This window comes from Nothoprocta perdicaria, unplaced genomic scaffold (genome assembly GCF_003342845.1).
Source record: "Nothoprocta perdicaria isolate Ctin4 unplaced genomic scaffold, notPer1 scaffold_375, whole genome shotgun sequence".
NCBI classification, from domain to species: Eukaryota; Metazoa; Chordata; class Aves; order Tinamiformes; family Tinamidae; genus Nothoprocta; species Nothoprocta perdicaria.
The window spans coordinates 466525-475038 of record NW_020455616.1 but is presented as its reverse complement, the minus strand read 5'-3'; positions in this window follow the sequence as shown (position 1 = coordinate 475038).

The following is an 8514-nucleotide window of genomic DNA, read 5'->3' as shown; positions in this document are numbered from 1 at the left end:
CGCGCCCGCCCCGCCGCTTGGCCGCCCGCCCGTTAAAGGCGAAGAGCCCCGGGCCGCCCCGGAGCCGCGCGGGCTCCTCCGGCCGCGCCGAGGGAGGAAGACGAAAGCCTTCGGCCTCAGTGCCGTCAGCGGCGTCCAGGGCTGCAGCGCCAGAGCCGCCACCCCGTCACCCCTGTGTGCCAGGTCTCCGAACCGCCGGGTCCAGCACTGATGGGACAAGCAGTGTCCCTGGGGTGGGTGGAAAGGGCAGCCCGTGGGCTGCTCCAGCGCAAGAGGGGACACGGAGGCCGGCAGCCCCCGCAGCTGAGGCTGCCCCGAGCTGCTCGTGCTGCGCCACCACTTCACCCCGAAAAGCCCCCGAGGGCCATGGCGGGGAGGGACAACTGGAACGTTTCTAGAGGAAGGAGAAAGGGGAAGAGGGAGCTGGTCACAAACGAGAGGAAAGAGAAGCAGGGAAGGAGGCCAGGATGGTGTCTCCACGTGGAGACTCTCCAGAGCTCCTTGGCCAGTTTGGCTCCCAGAGCACTGGCCCTTCGCGGTGTCAGAAAATGAGGATTTTATCTTGCTGATCACTTGTGAGCACCCAAGGTGAAGGCAGCCTGGAGGGAAGGACTCAGGATTCAGGATCCTTTTTGTCTGGGGTGCCAGACTCCCTCTTCCCCTCTCCTCCCCTTCCTTTTCCTCCCTTCTCTCCTCCTCTCGCCTGGAGAAGGGGCCAGGAAAATGCAGTTTTGAGGCCAACAGTCCAGAGTCATCCCAAGGCTCGGGCCAAACCCAGAGCCCCTGGAGTACGCGGAGCCCTGGGCCCACCTGCCTGGGCTCTGGGGGCTCCTCTACCTGCTGCATTCCCAGCTCCCACCTACCCCCAAAAAGCCCCATCCCCTTCTCGGCTCCCGGTCGTGGGGCGGCTCCTCCCGTGGGAGCAGGGCTGGGATCCGGGCTCTCTTTGCTAGGGATCCGGGCTCTCTTTCCTATGGATCCTCTGCCACCTCCCGGCCGCCTGGGCCGCTGCCGCCTCCGTCCCACTCACCAAAGCGCTCGGGGACCTGCGGGGTCCCCCGGCGCCACCAATCCGTGCCCCCCACGTGGCTGCCCTGGCCATGGCCTTTCCTCCTCCTTCTCTTCCTCCTTTCCTGCCCGGCCGGATGAGTGATGCCAGGCTCGTAGCCCCGGCACCAGGTACACGGGGTGTCACTGGGTGCTGTAGGGTGTCACCTGCTACCACAGGACGTCACCCACTCTCGGGGCCCCGCGACCTCGGGTCGGTGCAGAGCTGCTGGGGCAGCACCAGGGGAATGAGCAAAGAGGCTCCTCACTCTCCAGTCACCAAACCCTGTCCCAAACCGTAGGAACATGAGCCCAGCCCGGCACCGACCCGGCCTCCTCCTTGCTCCAGAGCTGCTTCTGTGGTCCCATTTTAGACCCATGGAGCAAGGAGAGACCAGCCCCACATCTGCCTTCCCTCTGCATGTGCCCCAAATAGCACGAGCTCTTKGACTTGAAGTCTTTATTTCTTCTCACCCCTTCTGAACAAAAAACAGCAAGTGCCACAAGTTGGTTGCTTTGTTTTGTTCATTTTGTTTTGTTCTCTTTTTTTCTTTTTTCTTTTTTTTTTTCAATAAAACACATTCTCACACACAAGAGTCCAAGCCAAACTGCAGGAGAAGCACTTAAATACACGCATTTCAAAATCCACACCCCAAACAAACCTTCAATGCTGCGGCAGAAGGTGGGTCCCGTATAAATACAGTGCAATCGTGCTGTACATTTTAGAACCCCCAGAGCCAAAAGCAACCTTCCGGGACCCATTTCCCAGCAAGTTCCCGAGGGGAAGGGCTTGAAGACAGGAGGGGAGGGCAGGGCCRTGGCTGGGGATCAGCTCCGCTCCCTGTGGGCACGTCGCGCGCTTGGGGACGCTGCTCCCGGTGGGACGGTCCCCGCAGCACCCACAGTGCAGCAGCCGAGAACAAGCCCTGAGCGGCCGCATCCAGGTCAGCGCTGGGAGCCACTTTAACCGTCCCCAGTGCAAACCCCTTTAGGACACCGAAGTGGAGGATTGGTGGGGCCAAATCCTCCTAAAAAAACACTGCAGCGAGCAGTTAGCACCCTGGCAAGGTGCTCCRCACAACTTCAAGAGCTGGGAATGAAGAATCACCGAGCTCAACGCATACGTGATACATATGGCTCTTGCCTCCCCAAATGCCCCTCCAGGCCCAGCCTTAAGGACCCAACCCAAGTGGGGGGCATGGGGAGGGACGCTGAGAAACGGCAGGTTTCGGTGCCCTGGGGCACCAACAGGACCTCCTCTTGCGAGGGGTGTCGCCCGAGTATTTTTCTCTTCTTTCCTTTTTCTACAGCCCGTRACCAGAGGGGATTGGAGCTTCTCCCAGGGCAGGAGCTGGGGGTTCCTGCAGCCCCACAAGGAGCCCAACCTGTCACCCCAAGCGCCTCYGCCACAGAGCGGCTCTGGAGGAGGGGAAGGCCCCGAGGGCAGCAGACAGGGACCCACCACCASGATGCCACCAGCACAGGAGCCGCCACCGCTTTAACCCTTGGGGTTCCTCAGCGCATCGAGGTAACCGAGGGTGAGGAAGAAGCCGAAGGCTCGCGGAGGCTGAGAGGAGGCTGAGGCGCCCGGTCAGTTCTGGAGCAGGTCGCCCAAGTCGTAGGCCTCGAAGAGGTCGCCGACCCCCTCGCCGCCGTCGAGCCCCCACAGGTAGTCGTCRTGGGCCAGCGGGGGCGAGAAGGCCACGAAGGGCCCCGCGTGCAGGCGGGGCGGGGTGCAGGGCAGCTGGTCCTCCGTGTGCTGCAGGAGGTGCCGGGGTGAGCCCAGCAGCCCGGCCTCCACGCGCGGCGGCTCCGGCGAGCAGGGCAGCACGGGGGCGCTGAGCCCGTCGCGGTGCGCGGCAGGGACGGGCTCCTCGGTGCCGGGCTCCTCCGGCGCCTCCTCCGGGCACAGGTAGACCTCGATGGGGCCCTGGCTGCTCCGCAGGTGGAGCTGCAGCTTGTCCTGTGCGTGGGGGAATGAGGGGCTCAGGGCGCACCTGGAGCACGCCCGGCTCCCACAGCCCCCCCGGAGGACAGGCAGCCCCACAGGACGCACAGAGACCCCCGCGCCGCCGAGCAGGGGCCTCCCTGGTGACGACCCCCTGGGACGCTCCAGATGGTGCCAAGGGCAGCCCCCCCGCTCCGCACGCACCTCCTGGAAATCGGGCACCTCCAGGCGTGTCTCCGGCGGTGCCTTCACCGCCATCACCGTCTGCTCCTTGAATGAGCCCATGGCGCGCAAGTCCTGGTAGGTGACGTAGGCCAGCGTGCGCACGCAGAGGGTATAGGAAAAGGCGAGGCTGCAAGGAAGCCCCCTGCACTCCCYCAGTGCCGCAGGGCTGCTGCCCAACAGCGGCTCCCGATGTCCTCCCCATCCCGGGAAGCACCTTTGTCCACCAGGATGGGAGCAAAGGGAGGGCAAGGGGCTCGGGGGCAGGTGGCGAGCACTCAAGGCCCCGCTCCGCGCCCCGTGCGGGGCTCTCTCCCAACAAGGATATCTCCGGTTGGCTTCATCGTCCGTCAGCTGCTTGAGCTGCAGGGTGCAGTCCTGGAGGAGCCGGTCGAGCGTCCTCTCCGTCCTGGCCAGCCCGGCCAGCTCCTGGCGCAGCGCCTGCTGCTTGGCTGCCACCGCCGCCTCCGCCAAGGTCCCCGTCCCCCTGTGCCACACGAGCGCCGCTCGCTCATCGCCACGTCCCCAGGCCGCCTCTCTGCCCCCTTCCCAGCTTGTGGCCCGCCCTCRGGGGCCAGCTCCCCCCGTCCCCCCACCCACCCATCCATCCGTCACCTACATCCACTGGATGTGGCTCTTGGACTTCTTGCGGATGAGCTGGATGCCCTCCAGCACGTTGGTGATGTCGTAGATGCGCCGCTTCTGCACCCCGAGCAGCCCGGCCGCGCGGTTCAGGTCCAGGACGCCGTCAGGGGACTCGCTCAGCAGCCCGATGAACTTCTTGGTGAGCAGCCCCAGCGAGGTGTCGTAGCGGGTCTTCTCACCGGGGGATTTGGGGGCTGCAGGGAAATGGGAGACCCCCCCCAGGCGCTGCTTCAGGCTGGGACACGGATGGGTGCCCCAGGGCTGGGCTTGGGCCGCGCGGCTCTGAAGAGGTTTGGGTCATYTGAGGCAGCACGAGGAGACAGTTTGGGTCATTTTGGGCAGTGTGAGGGGACAGTGCAGAGAGCGGCAGCTCCAGCGTGGGGAGCAGCAGCGTCCGCCCCCCTCCCCAAGCAGCCTCCTGCCCCGCTCCCCTCCCGCCTTCCCCGCTTACTCCTGGGGCCGGGCGCTGGGCGCAGGCTCCTGCCCTGCTCGTGCAGCGCGCGGCGCTCGGCCCGCTGGCCCGGGCCCTCCAGGTCCAGCTTCCGCTTGGCCTGCAGCGGGAGGAATGAAAACSCCAGCGCATCAGGGCACAGAGAGGCGCCAGCAGCCCCGGCGCAGCAGCACGGGCGAAYGGAGGGACCGGCCGCCCCGCTCCTGGCCGCAGCGGCTCCCGGCACGGCCGATGCTCCCGGCACCGGCAGCCGAGCTTCCCGCTGGCGCCCCRCCGTCCGCAGGGACCTCCCTGGCCCAGCGCCCCGGGAGCGGCACCGGCTGCGCAGCCGGCTCCTCCGGTTTCCCCCTCGCGGGTGGGAACCCCGGCTGGCGCCGGAGCGCCTGGATCCAGCCCTGCTCATGCCACGCGGAGCCCCCGCCGCACACCCGGCCGCGCCGGGGAAGGGCTCATGAGGCCCCCACTCCTCGAGTGCTGGAAATCCCTCAGAACCTGCAGATCCCCCAGGATTTGCAGCATCGAAAGCCAAAAAGCAGCCGCGAGATGTGGGTCGTGAGCGGCCCCCCCGGCAGCCCCCCCTCTSCAAGCGGTACCTGCCCCCAGGCCGGGCTGGGCCACAGGGTCCCCACCAGTGCGTCCCGCATGATCCCCGTGCCTGGCGCGTCTCGGTGCTCCACGGGGCTCCCGGCTCCTGGGGAGGGCTCSGGAGCCTCCCCAGGCGTCGGCATCCGGGGGGGCCGGCGGGAAAGGCGCCGCAGGCAGTTTTCCGCCCCCCCAGCCRGCGAGGGAGCCGGCTCGGAGCTCGGCTCCTGTGGGAACGCGCTCCCTGCCCTGCCTGCCCTGCCCTGAGCAGGTTTTTCCCCGGCGAGGCGGCTCCGTCGGCAGCCCCACCGCCCCCAGCTCTGCCCTAGAGCTGCCAGCACCGGGCGCGTGGGAAACACCTGCCCCGGATGAGAGCGCGGCACCTCCGCCAGCCCGTGAGGATCCCGCACGGAGACCCCCGATCCCCATGGGAACAACGTGTCCCCGGCTTGCCAGGCTGGCATCCAGGCCCGGGGGCGGCTTTGGGGGTTCCCCACATCTCCCTGTCCTCCTCAACACCCCCACTTTGGGGGCACACAATGGACAAGGGGGAGGCTCCGTCCCAGCTGCCGGGCGGGATTAAGGGGACGGCAGCTGAGCCGGACAGTGCGTGGGGCACGTGAGYGGCAGCAAGAGAGAGTGCCCCGAAGGGGGGGGACAAACCCCCCCAGTGCCTCCCATGCCACAGGTTGTGGATCCCACGCTCCCCCACCCYGGGCATCGCACAGTGCCCCCGCCTTGGGTGCTCCCACAGGGATCCTGGCGGGATCCCTGTTTTGGGAGAAGGGGGGCTGGACTGGGCATCCTGCCAGGCGGCCCCGGGCACAGCTGGGGCTCCAAGGGCTGCTCCCCGGCCTGGCCCCAGCATCATCCTGCCCCGGGGCCCCGCGCGGCTCCGGCGCCGCCTCTCCGCCTCCTCGGGACGTGGGAACGTGGAGGGCGCCCGCAGAGCAGGGAGTCACCCCAGCCCGGCCCCTGCACACAGCAGCCCCCCAGCACTGCACTGGGGAGCCCCCCACCATCCAGACCCCCACCGTCCCCCCAGGCGCCGCCCCAGGGCCCTCCTGCAGAAACAGCAGCCTCCCGATCCGCATCTGCTCCCCCTTTTCCCAAGGGGCACGAGGCTACAAGCAGTGGAAGCAGAAAAGGCCTCCGCAAGTGCCGATCCAAATCGCTCTCCAAGCAGCTCCGGACGCAGCCTGCACGGAGCAGGGAAAGCCTGGAATGCCAAGCAAAGCCAGCGCTCTTCCCAAGGCTCCATGGTAGCCCTATGGAGATGCCAGGTGGCCACAAGGAGCAAAACCATTCCGGATGGGCCTGGCGCTGGGTAAAACTGCTGCAGAATACAAGGATCCAGGGGAAGACATGCTTCCCTCCCCAGGATCTCCAAGTTCAAGGAGAAGGGAAAGCGAAGGCCGAGCGCTGCCCCGGCGCTTCCCCGTGCCGGGAAGCCGCAGGGAGCCAGCTTCTCCGCACCGTGGGCAGGAGGCGGGAGCCAACGCTCCTCATCCGCTTGCTCCAGCCCCACATGCCAAGGCTGCTGCTCCAAGGCCCTATGTGCCCGGGGAGCCGCTGCACGGCATTCCCGGCACGGCACCGCGCCAGCCTCCGGAGACCCTGGCACCCTGGGCGGCTATGGAGGGGTCTCATCCCTGTGGATCAATCCGGGCACCTGCAGAGTGTTCCGGAGCTCCGGAGGGGCCATGGCTGTTCAGCCAGCAGCAGCACAGCGAGCGCCAACGCTGGCACCAGCGGAGCCCGCTGAGCTCTGCCGCCATGCTCGGAAAAGCAGGGGGGATTTTTGTCAGGATTCAGCGGGTATTTTATGGGAAGGGACAGTTGCACGGCTCCTTCCTTCCCCGCTAGCCCAGCATCCACGGAGACAGCATCAGTCATTGGGATGTCCCAGCTGGCACCAAGCGCCAGCGAGCAGGGGGCATCTACCCACCCATCCATCCGTCCATCCACCCACCCATCCATCCWTCAGTCAAAGCCAGAGTGGAGCGGCGGGCACACTGGGATGTCCCTCCATTCCCAGGGCACCAGAGACTCCCAGTAAAGACTGGACACATGCCCAGGAGCAGGACAGTGGGAATTAGATGCCCAGGTGCCAGTGGGGCTGCCTGGCACAGAAGGACCATGCARGAGGAGGGCCCCAGGTGGGAACAGCCCGGCTCTTCCCATGCACGGGAGATGGGGATGGAGCGGGATTCTTCTCAGCTCAATCTCATCCCCAGCGAACACATTCCAAGGGCGATTGTGATCCCCCCCCACCCAAGGTCACAGCAGTGCCCTGGCAGGAACCAAGCCCCAGCACTGAAGCAGAATTGCCCCTTGTCCCCTGGGGGAGAGGGGCCACCTGGGCTGTCACGGCCCAAAACTGGGGCAGCGACGCTGGAAGGCACAGACGGTGCCAGCGCAGCCTCCATTTCCTTAGCACAGGACGTGGCTCTGCAAGGGCCGCCGGTGGAGCCACCACCTGAGCAATGGGGGACAGAAAAAGAGGGAGAGAGAAAGGGAGGGAGAAAGGGAGAAAGAGAGAATGAGAGAGAGAGAGAAAGAGAGAGAGAGAGAGAGAAAGAGAGAGAGAGAAAGAGAGAGAGAAAGAGAGAGAGAGAGAGAGAGAGAGAGAGAGAGAGAGAAAAGGAGGGAGGCGGAAGAGCAAGGCCTGCCCTGCCGGCACCCAGGGTCAGGGGAAGGAACCTCGAGGCACTTTCCTGGAGACTCCTGGTTTTGGCCCTTGCCCTCCCCCATGGCACGGGACCCCCTGTGGGGTGCAGCCCCCAGCGGGGCGGGGGCTACGTCCCGGAGCTCCCCCGGCCCGGCTCTCCCCCCAGAGACCCTCCCAAGCGCAGGGGCGGAGCGGCGCGGGTCGGGCGGCGGAGCGCGCCTTACCGGCAGCCGTCCCGCGGAGGCCGATCGGACGCTGCGGCCCGCGGGGCTCTGCGGGGTGCGGTAGAGGCCGCCGCGGGCCGGGGGGGGCCCTTGCGGGCAGAGCTGCGTGAAGCCCCCCGGGGGGCTGCCCCGGCCCGGCAGCGACATGAGCGGCGGCTGGAGGGGGGGTCCTCACGAGCCCGGGGGCGGCATCGCCGCCTTTTTGCAGGGGGGGGGATCGGGAAGGCGCGGGGGGGCTCCAGGCGCTGCCCCCGCTGCAGCAGCCGGGGGGACCCGCGGGGCCCGGACGGCGGCTGGGGCTCCCCCCAAAAAGATAAAACGCTTCAAAGCAGCCGCAACGCGGGGAGAGGGAGGTGAAGGGGCGAGTGCGGGGCGGGGCGCGGCCGGCAAAACCTTGCGGGGAAAAGGGCGCGTTTCGCCTCCCAAATCGGCGCCGCTTCGCGCTCGAACCGGATGGAGGCCGGGGCGGCCCCGGCTCGGCCCCTCCGCGCTCCCCTCTGCCTCTCCCTTCCCGTCCCTTCGCTCTTCCTCCCCTTCTTTCTCTTCTCTTCTCTTCCCTTCCCTTTCTCTTTCGCTAGCTTTTTTTTTTTTTTTTTTTTTTAACAAAAGACGGCACGCGAGATACACTTGTCTCGAGAGCAGCGTGTTCTGCTCCGATCATCCCGCCTCTTCCCGCCCCGCACGGGTTGGGGCCCCGGCTCGGCCCCTCCGCGCTCCCCTCTGC